This window comes from Strix uralensis, chromosome 1, assembly GCF_047716275.1.
Source record: "Strix uralensis isolate ZFMK-TIS-50842 chromosome 1, bStrUra1, whole genome shotgun sequence".
In the NCBI taxonomy this organism is placed as follows: domain Eukaryota; kingdom Metazoa; phylum Chordata; class Aves; order Strigiformes; family Strigidae; genus Strix; species Strix uralensis.
In genome coordinates this window covers 132,752,071-132,772,328 of record NC_133972.1, presented here as the reverse complement: position 1 = coordinate 132,772,328, position 20,258 = coordinate 132,752,071, and positions in this window count along the sequence as shown.

Genomic DNA, 20,258 nt, shown 5'->3' with positions numbered 1-20,258 from the left:
TCTTCCTAACTGTCTTTCAGTTATCTTTTAATTTTAGTATATAGAGGTAGAGAACCTCCTGCAGAGATCAGTACCCACATCAGAATGTCAGCTGCTCAACTGATTGACGCTGCTCCCATGGACAAAGTTTGCTGTGACCCATGCTGTGCCCTTCCAGATGTGTGGGAGCCCCACAGCTCCTCCCATGTCCCCAGCAAACACAGCTGGAGCTTGGGGTGGGAAAACCCCATGCTTCGTTCCGCAAATTCCTGGTGACCGGCAACTTACTGAGATAACTGACACGCCAGGCTGGGACCAGAGCACAGACTGGGATGTTTCAGTAAGGAGCTTTCAAACATCATTTGGAGCAGAGCCCATGCCTCTGTTTATTTTTGGACCATTTTGCATCCAGACTGCACAGGCTTGTTCCACGACTGCGAACTTGCTCTTCTCCCATAGGTTCTTTTCACCACATATAGTTTTCTAACTATCATATTGGACTAATGTACCACAGACTGCACTGATCATTTCACAGTTCAAAAGTCTACTGCAGGTTAAGAAACAAAATGCTATCTTTTGAATTTAAAGGAAAGTGTTTTAAATTTCTTCTATTGTGTGTTAATCATAGGTCAACTTATTTCTGCTAACCTGATGGAGACAGACTGGTAAAGTACATTACAAACAATAAATAAATATAATTGGTCAGTGCAAGCACACAGAAACATACAAGCAAACAAAAACCATGGCCAGGTTATCAAACCTACAGTGGCAGTAGCAGCTCAAACCCCTAAATCTCTGCCAGACTCCAAGATAGGATGGTGATACAGTGCATGATTGATCTACAACACACTGTAAAACAAATTTGTCTCCATTAGCTCTACCATTCCCGCGAGTGCAGTTTCTCTTTGCCTAAAACTTTTGGGCTGAGGCTAATTACATTGTAACGTGAATGTTTTGTAGACAACCCTGATGGGATGAGGGGAACGCTGGGCAGGTCTGGATACCCTGTTCCAATAGTGTCCCTCCCCTGGGACCATCCCTAACAGGCTCAGCATAAGAGCCTAACTTGCCTGACCCCTAGTATGGCATGTAATAGAGAAATATGGGCAGTGCCAACTCAGTCTCAGGCCCAGTGGCCAAGGCCAAAGCCTAGGAAGACCTGGTCCAGGCCAGACCATTTCCTTGGAGGATCCCACCCTGCAGCAGAGTGTGCCTTCTCTTTGGGCAGTAGATTTCATCTGGACTCAGAAAGATGCAGAATTGAAACTGGGCTATCCAACAACTGGCTTGTCATAGAGGAGGGAAGGAGATGACCTGAGGCCATGGTTCAGAGAAAAACCAACCTACTATCTGCTCTTGGCACCCCTGGGACACCTCCAGTAGGCAGAACCTGAGATCTGATGTCAGCTGCAAATGGGGTGACTAGTTAAATGACATGACTAAGTTAGTGATGTGACCAGGTAGCTAATGATGTGACTATCTCATCCCCACTACTGCTTGTTAGTCATATGTAATTTTCTTTTTGTTAACTTGATGGAGAAATATTGGAGATGTAAATTTCAATCAGCAAATGAAAATAAGCCATCAGTAGGAATGCACTGAACACTGTGGGACCAACTTTTCTGACCTGTAGAAAAAGTGATAGGGGACATCAGCCTTTCCTACAAAGTCATCGAGTGGTCCAGTATATCTGAGGGTATCTAGGAAAATATATAGGCCATGAATTCCCTAATTTTTTTTCCCTTGATGATGCCCTTTTTGTGTCACCTCTCTCAAGGAACAGTCCAACATTAGGGGGGATTCATTAAGGACAGATGAATGCAACCTCAGCGCTTGATTCAAGATCTGAAGAAATCCTCAAAGTCCTCACAGAGATCTCAAAATAATTACACTGTTTCAATATTTTCTCATGGATGACATCTCCCGTTTTAGCTGACATTTTGCTTTTTTTCTGCTAGAGAATGTTTTAAAAGAATGCAAGGGCACTGATAAAAGTACATAAAAGAGCAAGGACATTCAACATTAGTGACAAATATCCAGGCTGACACTCCATTATTAACACTTGCCTTTTTGTCCCTTACTTTAATGTTGTCAGGAGCAACGTGGGAATGATGGAGGGATTTCAACCCTGACTAGGTTTATTTGTGCTTCTGACCTTCAAATGTATTTTCATTTGACAGAAAGTAAATATTTTCTAAAGAGTTAATGGGGAAAATATTTTAAAATTAAAAATGGCAACTGAAATTTTACTTTTAAATGCTATCAAGACACAGGCCATGAATATGAAAGGGTTAATCAAGACTTCCACTTTTCCTAAATGTAGTGATCCGAAAAATAAGGGATCAAAGCAGGCTAAGTTTCACATTTCTGAAAACTGCATTCCAAAATCTGCCAGATTGAAAGAACATGTTACCAGCACATACTTTCCTGCATAGGAATTTGATCAGTCTCTTGAAATTCTTATTAAGTCCTAGTGATGGCAAGTTGTGACCATTTGTCTGCTAAGTACTTTATATTTTTCAAAGGAAGCTATTCCTTGAGATAAAGCAGTTGCTGCTATTAAAAGTCATTTGAATTTCTTTTTTAGACAAACAAAGAAGATGAAAATGTGGGGGTTTATTCTAAGATTTTGTGCTACATAAACTCATACTTGAGCAGCACAAGTTAACTGGCTAGTATCTAGGATTAAAACACACTGATACATTCAATGTTTTCATTACTATGCTGTCCTTGCTTTTCCACTCCATACTTCCATCAGTTTCCCAGTATTTTGGAGGTCCCATTTATTTGTATAAATGAAATAAATGCACCTCAGAGAGCCCTCCAAGAGTTGAGGTTGCAGACATCAACTCTGAAACTTGAAAACTGAACTGAATCATATGTGATATGTTCAGTAATGAAATATATTTACAATGTTTTACACAGTAACTGGGGTTTAAAAGTTTGAAAAATGTAGTATTTTGAATACTTACACTTTAAAAATGAACATACAGATGAGTTGGTTGTGATTCAGAAAAAGCTATGTTTAGAACAAGAGTCTGATGGAGAAACATTTTCTATTTGCTAGATTTGAGAGAGGCAGTAGACAAGCCTCCCTAGATGGTAATTTATATCTGGTTTTATCTGGGTTGAGTAAATGTTCACCTTTGTTCTTCAACAAATTTAAATAAAAGCTGTCAGTAAATAAAAAGGTCATGATTGTCTTCCAGAGGTTTTTTCCTGCAGTTTGGAAAAAAGTCACAGTGTCTGTGCCACGACCTTTGCTCGTGAGCTCATAGTCCCCTGCCACATAGAGCTGTACATTGACCTAACTTGCAAGGTCATCTACTGAATGCTGCAGTTTCTATATCTGAAGTGTTTAAAAATTCCCTTAATTACTGCATTTGACACTCAATATCTTTACAGCATTTGAATTTGGTGTGCTTTCACCAGGTTAGGTCAATTTAGGCAAGTATATTAAGGCATGAAAATACAATTGCAACACTATTTCTGCAGAGACACAGAAATAAAATAGAGCGTAAGCCATCATTCACTTAAAAAAAATAATTTCCCAAGGAAATGCTCTGACTGAAGGGATGAAAGGCTGGCAGATGATGTAAGTACATCAGGCTGTATTTGAGGTTCCCCTGGCTGACAGCCTGAATTAGTGACTTTAGAAAGCCACTATACTGTTGCCAGAAGTGTGATGGTGCTCCTCAACCTCTGATGGTAGCGGAAACCACCAACCTTGGCATGGGCTGAGCCTGGTTTGAGGGATCTCTGTTCATCAGCAGACAGAATTTAGATGTAGAGAGCTGGTGGGAGGAATTTGTATATGAATGTACTTTTTTTTTTCATTTGCTGGCAAATATGTAGCTCAGGTAAAGAGTCAAATAACCAATGTAAAGAGCCAATTTTTGTTTCAGAAGATGGAGATTTAATTAGACAACAGTGTAGCAAGCAGTTTGAGCTGATAAAGAAATCAGATGAAATATGTGGAAGGAAAAATTTATTTGAATGTAATAGAAAAATTAAATTTCCCTCTTACAATGCCATTAAACTATTGTATTCCCACTGGAGCAAGCAATTCAACTGCATAACTCTTGTCCTTTTACAGGCAATTAATAGTCCAGTGAAAATAAACTGTTCAGGGAGATTTATAGTCACAGCAGAAATTAGTGTAATGCTGACTGCAACTGAAAGATAACCACCAGTCTGGTGGTTCAAATACACAAGAATTTTTTGAGATTCTGAATAAAACCATTGTACGAAGTAAGATAGCACAGTGGAGCACTGTGAAATTGTTTGTGTGCCCACAACTACGCACACAAACCGACTACATGCAGGAGATTTTAACCATTGGATAAATGGATGAATGTATTTTACTCACTTAGTTGGGGCAGCTCATTACAGGGTCAGAAACTTTGAAACGTCTGGAAAATCATTTACTTGCAAGCCCCATGACTGCCTGAGTCGAGTTTTTGACTCCCAAACCATTCCCACGTTCTTGAGTGTCTTTTATAACAGATCTGGTTGTATTCTCAGAAATCATACATTAAGAACAGGATGCAAGTCAGAAACATCCAGTTATGATGTCTGCCAATTTGCTCTTCATCTGATATGATTAGAAAGGCTTCTTCACTGGTAAATAGGCAACATACCGTCTTGTACAAATTCCCTCGTTATGAAGCAGTAAGGTTTCCTTGCTTGCATGTTAATATACACATCATGAAAGACATTTTAACATGAATACTCTTATTTATCTTGCAGGCCTGGTTTTGCTTTACTTATTTTCTCATTGAGGGAGTGAACATTGCTCCTGTGTATGGTGTCTCTGTTAAGGTGGACCTTCTCTAGGTACTGCTTAGCCTGCCAAGCTCCAAAAAAAGCATTTCTCAGCACAAAAATAATTTACTTTATTGGCTTTTCTTTATGGGAAATTGTTAAACACTTGTTGCATTTAATGGTGAAATTACTGCTTCTGAGTGTTCATACTTCAGTCAAAACAAACATTTCCATTCCACTTAGGTATTTGCATGTTGCATTACAGATACTTGCTGACTAATCATTGTGGCTAAATGAAATGAACAATTCCTTCATTATCATTACATAAAATATAAAATTAACTACAGGGTGTGTTGTACCAATGGATTGATAAGCGGGTCTTTCTTTATTCTTTTGAAAAGTTCCATGAAAATTTCATGCCATGGCATGCAAGTGAGCATATGTCATGTGTCTCCTAGATAACAAAAAGGTGAAAAAAACCCTTAAAAAACAGTTCTGTCTTTGAGGATGTCTTCATGAATGCTAATGGATTCCTAAAGGATAGGATCTGATGGCAATAATGGATTTTAAACATTTTGACATCAAGAGGGAATCAACACAGTGGATTATAAGCAAACACACAGGTCTGTGAAATCTAGTGGGAACAGGGTTTTTTTTCTGAAGACATGGGCCAATTTACTCTCATTCTGACTAGGAGATGAAGAAAGGGTGATTTGCTTGACAGAAGACGCTTGTGTGAAAGTGCTCATACAACAGAGTTCACTGGACCTAGTGAACACATGCTGCAGTAGACTTACCTGATCCACCTTCATTGTATACACTGTGTGAAGTTGTTGAACACAGTTTTCTGTCCATGACTGTTTAACAGTACTGGCCTCCCAGATCCCTGACAACCCAGTGAAAGGAATTTTCTGAATCTCAGAACAAAAGAAGACTGAGTGTGACACCAAATAAAGAAAAACTTTTGGAGCTATGGTGGTAAAATCCTGGGGTGAACTTATCTTGCAATATTATAGATTCTTCTTCCTTAGATATACTTAAGAGTAACCTTCTGTACTAGGGCAACTCTGCAACATGCTTTTAGTTAAAATTCTTTAACTTCCTTAGAAGTTGAAATCAGGAAAACATAGGGAAAGGCACAGAATGAGAAAGAAGAGAGCAACAGGTGAGAGACGGAATGTTGTGGTTTGAGATCAGAGGGCAACTGAGCACCACACAGCCACTCACTCCCCCCTTACCCCTCAGTGCTGAGAAGGGAAAAATGAACAAACACACCACTCACTCCCCTCATCCCCCCCAGCGCTGGGAAGGAGGAAAGCAAAAGGCCCAGGAAATTGAGGTAAGGATAGGGAAGGATGACCTCATCCATTGTTGGCACAGGCAAAAGACAGGCTTGTTAGGGGAAGAAAAAAAAATATAAATTTTAATACAGACACTAACAACAACCACACTTAACATACAGAGTAAGACTGTAAGAAGCATTACCACATCTTGAAAACACTTTCCCCCATCCCTCCCTTCTTCCTGGGCTCAGCTTTGCTCCCAATATCTCTACCTCCTTGCTCCCAATATCTCTACCTCCTCCCTCCCAGCGGCACAGGGGCAGGGAATGGGGGATGCACACAGGCCCACCACTTCTTCCACCTCACAGGGGGTGGAGAAAGTTCTGACATTCTTCCCATCTTCCAGCACGGTCCCCCTCTCACAGGAGACAGTCCTCCACAAACTCTCTCTGACATGAGTCACTCCCACGGCCGCAGCAAACTGGCCCGGCCTTGCTGCAAAGGCGGGTCCGACTTGGAGCTGGGGGAACTTCGAGAAGCTTCTCACAGGGGGCCACTGCTGTAGCCCCCTCCCCTGTTACCAAAAAACCCCTCCGCTCACTCAAACCAGGAAAATGTCAGAAGAGAGAGACAGACCAGAACAGAAGGATGCACGATGAAATATGGGGTCAGCAGTGTTCAGCCTTTCACAAACTTCACAGACACTGTTACAGCTGGAAAAGATTTACATTGATGTAACCAAGACTAGGTCCTTTCCATCTTTTTCTTTCAATTCAAACTTTTTAAAAAATGAATATGTGTTTCTGAAATATGAACAACAGCAACATGATTAATTTTGTTATTTGCCTTTTATAAGTGCTGCTTTTCTGAAAAAAAGAAAAAAAAAAAAGGGACTGATTGAATGCTTATGGAAAAGACCAGCAGAAAAAACCAACAGTTCCTATGCTCAGTACAAGTCTTGGAACTACGCCAGTTTAATCTGTACTGTACACGCAGGGCATTTTCCCCTTCCCTTGCAGCTTCTGTACAGAAAGGGCATAAACCTCTTCGGTTCTACTATAGGAGTGCACTGCTCAGATGAAACCAGGGCTGAAAAGAAACAGAAAGTCAAAGAAACTGTCTGTTTTTCTGTTTCTTTGGGACAGTCATGTCCCACCCACACCACCCCCCACTCCCCCCATGGAAACAGGTTGTGAGGGACACTTATGCTCAGAAAACATCAATTCAAACAAACACAAAAAGGGTTGATAGGATGACTGGCTGTGAAGAAAGTCTGTCATTTGCAAAACATCAGGCTAGCTTAGCAGTTTAAAGTGAAGAGACAGTTCTCTAAACATATTCCAGGGAAATAAGTATTATGGAAAGAAAATAATTATTTCAGTTAATGGCCAGTTTTTTTGCAACATCACATGAGTATGTGCCAAGCATGAGTGAATTTAGACTGGTATCAGGAGGCTCAAATCACCCAGTAGTGAAGGCTCTGGAGCAGTTTTTTGATTGGCATAGTAGCAAGAAATCTTTTCTGTTTCAAGATAGAACTCGGTGAATGTAATCACATCTTTTGAATAGTTCAGCTGACTGAATAAAGTCTTTGCTATCAGGTCTTTGTTGCACTGTCAAAACAAATAATTACTGTATATAATTAATTCCATGCTTCAGTGCTCCGCTGCTCATCTGCAAAGCTTGGGAAGACTTTTTTCCACCCTTAAGGAATAACAAAGCTCTTGAGTTTTATTCACTTGTCCTCCTCTGAAGCAGCAGGGATAAACCACAGTGCAGGCCAGTCACTGTTATGGGGAAAGTGGGACTTTTGTTCCTGCTTCTTGTTTGTGATTAAACCAGTGACCAGACATGGGGACTGGCTGGAAGGGGTTTTCCCTTAGGATTGTTTGAGGGAAATCCCCAGGATTTCACACTTCTCTGTAGAACAAATCATATACTGCTTCCTAGGATCAGTTGAGCATTTTAGCTAACAAATTCCTGGGACGTCTAGTTGGGACTGATTTCTTCTGCTGTCCTTTCACACACTGAAGATTTGTTGGTTCTGGTCTTCTGCGCTAAATATCCAAAGGTTTTTACAAGCTACAGCGAGGCATTTGGTGCTCTGTAATTTAGAGGACAGAGACTCTCTGTACTGTACAACCTGCTGTATTAACACATCACTTGGGATGGTGGAAACAGCCTCAAGAACTAGGCCCATCACTTTCTCTTTTTTGGCAGTTTTTCTCACAGCCTGTTTTCCAAAGGGAGAAGTATCTGTGCCTTGTACCACTCCACCCGCTCCACGTGTCCTGGCTCTTACTGCACTGCCTGGCTGATGTGTACCTGTTGGCAGCATGTCTACGCTTCCGTTTGGTACAGGGAATATCCCCAGCAGCTTCAGTCCAGATAACTTTCAGGCTGTTTGTTGTGCAGCTGTGGCTGCTCTGAACTCAGAGCAAGATACAAAATCAGCTGCAGGAGTGTGCAGTTAAATGGTCTGCTCTGAGCTCTGTGCTACGCTGTTTTACACAGAGACAGAAATCATCAAAAGCTGGGAGGAAATATTGTAAGGGAATATCACCAAAAGCTTAACTTCTTTCTGCAGACATCTACTCCTGTCCTCTGCTGAGGCCAGGACACTGGGCTGTGCACATTGCAGCAGCTGCAACATCTCCTGAACCAGCCTAGGCTTTTCTGGGTCCAGGATCTTAGCGCATCCCTTACTAATGAGTCCGCTTCTTCAGAAAAAAGCAGTGAGTGTAACTCAGGATTCACTTTCACCTAGCTTTTCAGTCCTAACCCTAGCAATCTCAATCTCCCATCCATACTCTGACATTTCTTTATTTCCATTAGGAAGCACATTAGCAGCAGCAGAAGTATAGGACCTCCTTTTGGTTTGGATCACTTAGTTTCCCTCTTACCAAAGCTCCAGTCACCAAAGCCTCCCATGCTATTGCAACTGCACCAATGTATTTGGGGAAACAACATATTTTGATTTCTTGTTTTCTTTTACCTTAAGATGCAGCCTCAGGGCTTATGAAGCTTTGATCAATCTTTTGGCCAGAACCCAGATGGGTGGGAGAAATCTGTACCTCTGACCATACTGGGGATGGGTTTGCATTTTAAAAGCCAGGGTAGGGAGTCCTTCCTGCAAAACGGGGAATTTGTTTTTCCGCTTGCATGGAATGCAAGGGTTCAAAATGAACATTGGGTGCAAACCTCATTTAACCCACAAGAGTGTTTTGTTCCCTTTCTCTTGGCTCCAATCTCTAGCTCACATGCTTAGGAGCTTGCTACCTCTATACTGACACATGCTTTCCATCTGCAAAAGTCAAGGCCATGGAAGCAGTGAACTCCCGCTTGAATTAGTATTAACTAATGAAATACTTGGGATTTTATCACAATAGTATCTCCAAACACCATATAATAATTAAAGATAGCACTGATCATGGCCTACAGGGAAATATATTAAAAAAACCCCCCTGATTTGAAGAATCTCATAGAGAGCAGCTCTGCAAGCAGTCTCATTAACTGTGGGACTATTCAATGCAAATAACAGCAAAATATGATCCTAAATGAGACTCCAGGAATGTAACTGCCTGCAGTATAACATGTATCATTCTGGCCATGCTATTATTTCTTTAAAATTTGTCAGAGCTTAGAATTCATGCTTTCCTTGAAACCTAACTCTTCTGTCATCATGTTCTGATGACTCATCATTCAAGTTACTCTAATGATTCATAATATCCAAGTGTTGTCTCAAATTAAGGGTACAAATAAATATGATTTTGGAGCAGAGTTTTCTAGCCTTTTCCTAGACAAAGTTTACTCCCTGTGTTACCAGGATCTGTTCTTGAGAAGCTTGAGAGTTCATACAGACTAGAATGACTCAAGCAAACAGTGGGCTGATAAAAGCATGTGCTCACATGCATAGTGATGGGTCAAAATTTGGGGGGTTTGGATATTTTTTTTTGAATGAAGGCTTTACAGTGAGTCATCAGAGAGCACTGGACAAGTAAGAAACTTCAAATTTTCTGTTTATAAATATTTTTAAAGTGTCATAGCCATCATATTCGTAGACTATTTTTTGAATTTGTAAGATTGCTGTGTAAAACAGGAACCTGGACAGAAGGCTGTTTTTAAATGATACTTTATGTACTATCTCTAACTTTGAATCTTGAATTCTTAGAAAGTGATGCCACATGGTAAGTTATTCCAAGCACTTAAAAGCTTGAGAAATTCCCATTATGAACAGTTCTAATGATAAATGCATTGTTCTGTTATTTCTTTGACTTCGCAGACATGAATATGGTTCCAGCAGCACATTGCCACAGAAATGGATGCTTCCCTTTTTCTGGGTATGGCAAAAATGCAACTGCTGCAGCTCTCTAAGATTAGTTTTGGGGGGATTATAATAATTTGCCTGTTAGTTGAAAGAGATTATTTAATCTAACCTTTGGGACACAGTATAATATGACAAGTAAATCTGAGGGAAGAGGCCATGACTTTTGCATGGCTTTTTTCTTTTTTGTAAGTATGTTTTTCCCCTTTCTTCCTCCTCCTCCTCCCAAAACATAACACTTGGGAAAAGGAGAAAGAGCTGAATTTTCACTAAGGCTGCTTCAAGTGGTACTAATAGCATAAAGCCGTTTATCTGCATAAAATGGATTTAATTATAATTTGCTTTCAAATGCCCAGAGAGTAGAAAATGGTGTTCAGAATGTCTGAAGCTGTTTCTCATGGCACATTTTAATTCAGCTTCTCATTCTTTTTTACATGTGGCCAGAGGTAAGAAGAGTTCTGTAAAAGCTGATTTTAACCATCTGCTCTTTTTTTGAACACTGCCTGTTTTTTCAGCTCTTCATCCTGGGCCTGAGAGCAGATAATTCCCTTTAAGCCTTTCTTACAGCATTTGCTACCACTGTGGTTCACAAATTCTCCTTTGAAAGGCTCAAAGGAAGTACTGTGCAGTATAATCGTGTAATCCAGATCTCGAGGCAGACAAGTTGTTTGTGTTAGGCAGCTACCTAGAATTAAAGCCTTACTAAAAATCATTTCCTTGAAAGGACTAGCTAATACATAAAATCACTTAAAAAGAAAAAGCATTTCTTATCTAAGAGGGCATCGAAACATTCTTGCTGCTCTCATCCCCAGACAGAGAAACACCGTACAGCATGACTTAATCTAAAACTCTCACACCCTGAGCATGTTTCTGTGGGTGTTTAGCCCCTTCAGGTGCAGAGAGACGGTCTGGTCTCTGCATTACTGAAATTCCACTCCAACACTGGCTTCCTGGTACACTGGGCTCTCCACAGTGATGGACTCTCCACTTTAATGAGATGCAATGCAAGGCAAAGGTGCATGAGATCAGCCTGACATCTGTTTGCATGTGCTGAACCAGAAAATCAGCAGAAGGTTAACATATCTAGATTTATCTGTATTATAAAAAGCCTTGTGGCATTCTGGAAGAGTTAAACTTCTGAGTGCAGTAATGCTCAAGATATATTAAAGATTTTTAGGGATGTTTTTTTTCTTTCTGATACTTCCCCCACATGCTGATAAAAGCCTCTCCCTGTAGGTCACATTGTACCTCAGGTCTATTTTTTTCTCTCTAGGGCTTCTTTCCTGCCAGTGTAAAATACTGCCTAGCATTTCTATCTCACACTAGTCAGGTTTAGACTGCTTCTAACACTGCCTTCAGGGTTTATAAAAATATATGCAATACTACTGAGAAAGGTGATGTAATTATTTGGGAGGAAGAGAAAGTTGGATGCCATGATGAGATGTGAATATTACAATAGAAGACAGCACTATGTTGAAAACCATATAGATAGATGGGCAGTATTTAATATTACTACAGAAACTTTTTAAAATCAAAGTTTGCTTTTTCCAGAAGAAAAGCGAAAAGATATATAAAAAAAAATCTGATGTACAGACATGTTCAACAACAGCCTCTCTCATGTAACAGCAATTTGACCTTCTAAAACTTTATGAAATGGCTCCCTGTTTTCTGCGTACCTGTTAGTCCCAGCTGTCAGAATGCCCAAGTCCTGGACAAACAGGCAGAGAACAAGCAAACATCAGCCACGGATGCAAAGTGGAGGCCAATGTATCTTGAATACACTCTACTACTCATGGACCATGTGCAGCCTGACTTTGGGAACACACCAGGTCTTCCTCTGCTGGGTTCACTGAGATTGGTAGTTCTGACTCTAACAGAAGCTGGAGCAGCCAGGTAATTTTCAGAAAAAGATAAATTCATCCTCACTGCAATGAAAGAGAATGATCAGTGAAGACTTTCTTCCTTGGACTTTCTTACTGAGAGACATTTTAGTACTGAAACTTGATGACATACAGCTCAAACTGTGACCAGCTTATACTTGAACTTAGAATGAAATTTTTTGAGCATTTGAAGAAAAGTAAGAAAGTATAGAAAGACAGTGTTAATAAGAGACAATCATTCAACTCACGCCATCTTGTTAGTTGTGGAGATTTGCAGTCTGACATTAAAGGTCCCATATTGATATTGAGCCAGAGAGAAGCTTTCAATATAAATTCAGTGCAAGTTTTCTTCATAGTCTCTTGAACGAGCAATCTCATTACCGATGAATTATTAGGCACATGCAGCTCTGGTAATCACCACTACTGTGTGCAGACTTTCCTGATGAATCCTAGGAAAACTCAATAGTGCAACTTTTGGCCATCTTGAGAACAGATCTGGGAAATCAAGTCTGCAGATGGAGAATTAATTAAATGACATTGCTGGAACTACTGAAAAATTTTTAGCCCCATTTCATATCTGAAAAAATTCTCATATATTAAAGGGAACATTATAAATCTTCTCAAAATGGGAATGAGCGTAGATGCCCAATTATAGGGAAAACACTTTACCAACAGGTAGTTGTACTGACAGAGAGCTTTGTAGCACATCATTTCAATGCTTTCCCTCCATTTTCACAGGAGTCTCTGTTGTCAGAAAACACAGACTGCAAAGGCTTCTGCTTTTGTCAAAAGTTATAGCATGCTTTCATTGCCATTCTCTCTCTCTCTGTGTCAAACAGATCTGACAAACAGGAGTTTTGTGTTTATTACTGCAGTTACGCACTGTAAAGTATCTCGCACATGGCTGGGAAATGCATTTTGTCCATTTCCTCCTGGATGAACACAGCGCCTTAACCACGTAATTTTTTCTCCTTAGAGAAAGGAGACATAGGTAACTTGCAGGTAGGAGAATTTTAAAAAGCAGAGTGAACCTTAGAATAGATGCAAGTGCAGATGAGTGTTTTGAGTCAAGTTGTCCTTACTCAGTAACTCCTCATTACTGACTCCAGCCTTGAGACAGTTGTGGTGAACTCTGCTACCTCCAGACACTATTTCTTTTAAGTGAAAGGCATAACTCAGTAAACCTGTGGGAATGTATCAAAAGCAAAAAAGTAAGTTCAGCATTTCAATACCAACGGAAAAAAAATAACATTGTGATGCATCTTCTCTTCCTCATTGCCATATGTCTGGCACTTTGAATGCATATTTAAGTGAGCCTCATATGAGGAAGCATATATTTGCCTGCATGAGCCACTTACTGTCTCATATCCTCCTTCATCATGAAAAATACCCTTTAAGTCCTCTAGGTTTTAAACAGAAGAATAAATACATCTTTAGACTAAAACTATACCTGAAGACTAGCACAGCTCAATACCTTAGTGTTGCAGAGTAAGAGCAAGCAGCATCAATAGGCTGGTCATAAATGAACTTTCAGAGGAATATTTCTTATATTTGTTTTCTTTCCTCTCCTTCTCTCTTGCCTAACTGTTTCAACATGAGAATTTTGAATAAAAGGTTATGAAGTTTCTTCAGTTCACACTATTTTTTTAAATGATCATGTAAGTACACCAAAACATCAATAAGCACTAAGCCATGACCTATTAGTTAACATCAGCTTGCCCAATGAACAAAGGCTAATATGAAAAGTGAAAGGAACCAACTGACAAAGTTGTAAAACTGGTCCTGACATAAAAGGAGGTACAGTAAACTGTGTGTGTAACCAGAACATACAGCCCTCCACACAATAACGGTGTATCCCTTCTGTATTAATGCACTTTCTAATACCAGCAGTGTAACACTTTTAAGACTGGGATATTTCAAACTGCAATTGTTGAGAATTTGTTTCCTTTTAATAAAAAACTTCACATGGATTTTGCTTCAGAGCACTATAATTCTGTTCTGCTATCAATTTATCCTGGCTATTTAATCTAAGGACCAAAGTACGGTCTAGCAAAAAGGAGTTTGAAAGCTAGTTTGGAGAATTATATCAGTATACATTGCTACATTAGAATATCCAGTATATATGACTTCTTTAAAACCATCTGTCTTCCCAAATAGGTTAAATACAGTTTATTTCATGATTATAAACTCAATGGACCTGCAGGTGGATTTGCCTTTCATTCTGGGAAATAAAAATAAATGAATATTGCATTGAATTTCCTCAAATATTTTTTAAGATGTTTAAGCAAGATTACTTGGGTGTCTTTTCAATCTCTTGATATTTCCTTTTAACATCATTTTAATCTTTATTGATATTATCTTTTGTTAGTTTTAGTTAGCTTTACTGGATCACAGCAATAATGTATATTCAGTCATTTTCATTCAGTATATTCCATCACTTACTCCTCGAGGTCCTCATGCCACAGGCCAGGCAAGTCCCAGAGCATGGGACATGGCAATGCCTGAGCTCTTGTTAGCCTTTCTCTGGATGGGCTGCATAAAGTTTTCTGCTACATATCCCACGTTGTCTTCCATGATGTCTACTGACAGTTTATTGACAAACATTGAGCCCATTCCTTACTAGCAGGACACGGGAAGGCTGTATAAGATCTGTAGGCAGCCTGAGCTATGAAGTGCCCCTCACAGCAGTGTCCACAGGGAGGACACATCACAGGTAATACAGGTAGCCCAACATGTCTACACTCACCACCCAGTCCATGTTCATCTGGACTACATCTAAAGTGTCCTGATGGTAAAAAACTTTTAAAATGGATAATGCTTTCCAAATATATATTCTATACATTTGAGTAATGTAGAAAATGAGATGTAGAAGCATTTTCTCTCCTTTACAAGATTTTGTAAATCTTAATGAAGACATTCTGCAAGACTAATTAACAAAAAATCCTTGTTTTGACTGAATGAAATGTGTGACTGAGTAGTGTATACTTATGTTCCTGAAGACTATTTCCCCCAAAATTAAAGAGATTAAATCTAGGACAGGAAAAGTCAGTGTTTTGCATGTGTGTGTGTTGTTCCATAATCACTAGTTTGGGTTAAGAGTTAAATTTTATATAAGAAAAAAAATTATCTGAATTTTATGAATAGTGGTTTTGTATGGGAGTATGATTAAAAGCTTATTTCTAACTGAAAGCCATGTGCTGAGTAGTGATTCACATTTGAAAATAATTTCTGATTTAACTTCTTCTGTTAGTACTTGGGAATAAAAACTGAAACAAGAAAAGAAAGCAAAAGAGTATTCCCAAACTGGCTTTTTATTAGAGCTAGATAAAACTCATATCTGAGAAGTTTAACATTCTTTCCTAAATACATACCCATTTCTAGAAGACTTCATAGTGACGCAAACATTTTCTGATCACTTCAGCCGACCCATAGGTTCAGGAGCATCCAAAACCCATCAAGATTTTGGTGGCTGCCACATCTGGACTGCAGCCAGAAGCTGTGTTACAAGGCTCTGCAGAACTTCAGAGGCATCTGTGCCTGCAGATGAAGCCTGTCAAGGGGGTGCTCTGGGCTTGATTCCCACCACCTGCCCAAGGGTCTGCTCCTGGGCTAGCTTGCTGGCTGGGTATGACAGGGTGTTTTTCTCTGTCATAGGCTGGGTGCCCTGGGAGGTGGGCTCCAGTGGTGTGCACAGCGTGCGAGCTTAGTTTAGAGGGAATTCTTGCCACAAGAGAGAGCACAGCAATACCCAAGGTGACCATTCCTGCTTCAAGCAGCATCTGATCAGAGACACTGATCATCTGCTGGGCACACATGGTCAGGCACAGTCAAGTGCCACTGAGGCCAACCCAGCTCTGCATGAAGCCAGGACCAGTTCACACTGATTAAATCACAGGGTTGGAAGTGAAATGAGGTAAGACTCAGCAAGTGAGCCTGTGTTAGAAGAAAAAAAAAAAAAACAAAAAAAAACCAACCAACGTACTGCCTAAATCCAACAAACAGATAAACAAAAAGATCATGGAAGCAGATCCAGCTGCTGTTGAACTTAGCTGTGAGTCCCTTTGGACTTCATGCAAGCATAAAACTGGGAGCCCCTCCTCTGTTATGGGCCCAGGTGTGCCTTGATAACCACATCAAATCAGGGGTAAACATCAACACCAAATCTATGCATTGTACAAGATTTCAAATTAAGTGGAGAGTTTGCAAAAGGAGGAAGAGGAGTGTGGGGGAATGGTTTTAAAATCACCCTTTCACAGTCATGCATTCTCTTCACCCCATATCTGTCAGATGATATAGTAGGTGAGCTAAACAGCAGTTGCTCCCTGGTTTTGAATGACGCTTTCTGAGCTATTTCACAGATCAATACCTGTATCACAGAAACATAAGCCTTGAAAGTTTTGCACTAGGTCAGGACCAGGCAAACTTTCACACCTCTCATCTCCCTTTCCCTCCCTACTGGCACTACCAGTCTTCTGATAAGAGCTGTCTAACCTGTCTTTATGCCAAAGGCCTTCAACCATCTCACCACTGGGCAACTTCTAGCTCTCCCTCTTGCAAGTGTAAAAAGGGCAATATGAAACATCACCGGTTCCTAAATAGTTCCTAAATGGTTCATTGTTTTGTATTTCTTATGTTATGTATATATCCAACAACTTTTGGAGACCAAATAGGGTTTGCCATTTTGGATATACTGCAACCTATTCATTATCACATCTGCTTTGGCCATGTAGATAAAGTTCTAGTGTATTAGAAATAGCTCAAGCAAATGAACAGTTGTGAAATCCCTTAATTTTATGAAGATTATAATATTGAGCTGTTACTTTCAAAAAAAAACCCCTAGTCCCTTTCTGCCAAAAAGCCAGCTGTAAAATCTCAATTCTCAAATATACAATTCTGAATTTTTAATTTTACAGAACATTATCTTATCCAAGGAGCTAAATACATTATTGATACTATTGCACAAGATCTAGAGAATTAGCTATCTAAAATACAATTGGACAGTAACATTTACTTTTAATGTGTTTCATAAAAATGCTCATGTGAAAGTTCATTTAATTTAAGTGATCATTCTGTTTATTTCTGCCTATTCTTAAAAAAACCCCAGCACAATGTCATCACAGAAATTAAAACAGTGCACCTAGATTACATACATTTCTAGTCTTGACACAGCAGAAAAAAGTCAAAGACCTTTATCTTAAATATATGTGAGTGGTCTTGTCAATGAACACCTTTTTCTGAACAGGTGAATGCATACAGAAAATCAGATGAAATAACACAATAACCTCCATTCAGAAAATTGAGATTCAGTGGCAGGCAGTGTTTGTCTGATTTGTTCCCCACTGCTATTGCAGGTGGCAGAATTTTGCTGTTAACTGATGGGATTTCTTCTCAGCTAGATGGATTCACTGCCGAGTCTCAGCAAGACCAGAACATAGCCCATCTGGGTATTTGATCAGGAGAAGACAAAGACTTCTCACCTGGATGTTGAAGCATTTGAAGTACTTGAGAGAGGGAGAGAAAGCACTATGAAGATACAGTTCCCTTTCCCCAGATTCTTTATGATGGGAATGTTTGTCATATTCAGAAGAAAAAATATATTTTGAGTAACGCAAAAGAGATTGACCTGAGGAAACACAATCCCCCTTACTACTCATGCAGGGATGCTTAAAAGTGATTCCACAACAAACTATCTTATTTGCAAATAATGCACTTTATTGCCCAAGAACTGCAGGGTCTTGTCTGTGCTATATTCACCCTAGGACAAGGCCATCTTCCACATATATGGCAAGGTGAGCCCTCAAAATATTGTGATATGAATAGACTTGCCACTGCATATTTCAAGGTTAAATGGTAAGACATTAACATAAGAGCTTACCTCACCCTTCAGTGGTACAAGATGGAGTCAAGGACTCAAGCCCTACTGCGTGCAGCATTTTAACACTAGCAGTGCCTACTCAGGATGCACTGACAGTGAAATTGATGTTTGGAGATGATAATCTCATATAAGGCACTTTCCCAAACCTCTTGAAAGTACTCCATCAATCCCCAGCATCCTGTAGTGCACAGGTTGCGAATACCCAATGTGGAGCTCTCACTTGTTACTCGAGTGCCCTCCTGCTTCCCAGAAGAGAGCACAAGCTCAGCGCTTACAAAGCAAAAGAGAAAAAAAGAAAGCTGGAAAAAGGCTTCTTCTATCTCTAGTGCTCATTCTCTCCTGTATTCTTCCTGCTGGAGGCACACAGATCAGGTGGTGGGACTAAACCAGCAGGCACTCTCCCAGTGGAAAATACCTATTTTAACTGCTTCTACTGACAGGAATGCAATGATAAAGTTCTTCTGGACAGTTGGGTGGAGAGAAAGATGAAGAGAAAGACAACCAAAAAGGAGGGAAAAAAAAAATCACAGCTGGAAGAAAAAGAAAACAACAACGGTCAAAGGCTGATGTTCCAGGAGCTGATCAGAATCCATCCAGACCTTGTGGAGATGCTAGAATAAGTGGTCTCTTTTGACTGATTTGACCAACTTTGAATGCCTTCCATAATACTGTTAATGAATGTCCAGTGATATCACAGTATTTATTTACAAGAGTCTGCTAGTTTCTGAAGTAATTGTAATCACAGTAAATTTGATTGCTTCCAGCACAATCATTCCACACACTCCCATTTTGTGACCCAAAGGTGAACACTGCCTAGGAAAGGTTACAGCATCCTTCTCTAACTATCAGTTAATCAGAATTCAACAAACAAAATATATTTTCTTACATTTCTAGTTTCTTCCAACTTGTCCTGCTAGCCTGCAACTCAGTGACATCACAATAGCTCTTTATCACCTCCATTAATTCTCACTGTTTAGCAAATGCCAGCCTAGCAGTTGTCATTTATCAACAATTTTGTGCAATAAAATCAGGTTGCGCTTTTATCACCTCAAACACGTCACACCACTGGCATTTGTAAAACAACTTTCAACACATTTACTTGAATGTCTGCTCTTAGAATGGATGGACACTCCCTGAAAAGCACATTTAAATTTCATATGTATATAATAACTAGTAAAAAAAAATAGACAATATCCATAAAATGTTTCTGGTGAGTACAAATAGCACTAGGGATATAAGATATTAGCACATGCATCTGCTATTACTGTAACGGATTGGGAAAACTGAAATAAATTAATATACATGTTGACTAAATGGTAATAGTTTTCTTGAGTTTTATTTTGGAATTCCTTATTTGCTGCCTCTGTGGTTTCATGTAAACTCTTCCCCAAAGGCAAGAACATTCATTTAATAGTAAGCAGTTAAACATTTCAAACAGCTTCAGAGACAGTCCATAACAATAAAAAGGATATACTTAATCTGGATACACATATTTCATAAATTTCTCCAGGGGAGTGCATTCCCACCGCAGTGTTTTGCCAGCTTAAATGTCAGCACAGCTGTCTTTATCTTGCCCCCTGGGTACTAGTGTTCCTCCTTATGTTTCAGGAGGGAAATCAAAAGAGGAACTTTGGTACAAATCATTTTAGATTTTAAAAGAAAAGAGAAGTCACATCCAGGACTGCCACTCTGTTAAAGAAACTTTTCACTTATTTGTAGGTCATTTGCAGAAAGGACTTTATTTCTCAGGCTTCTGAAACAATTCTTTAGGTCTGTTAGCACAAATAAAGCTAAGTGACACATATAAAGGTTGAAAAACAATTAAGTCTTTTGTGTCATTACCACAATTCTTGAAACATTTTGTGTTATACTTGATGTCACCAGACAGCTTTTTCATACAAATTCTGCTCTTAAGCATTCTGGGAATTCCTTCTATTAATGTTGTACCAGGTTGTTTATTGTCATCATTCAGATCCCTGGCTGCCTTTTTAGATAGTCGAGTATACCACAGCTTCTTGCAGTTACTATGATATTCTTTTATTCCAAATAAATACTGAAATATTCTAAATATTCAAATTTAGAAAGTGAGTAGAGATCCACTGGAGTAACTGAAGCAGTGCAAGATTATGCCAGTTAAAGACCTATCCCTCAGC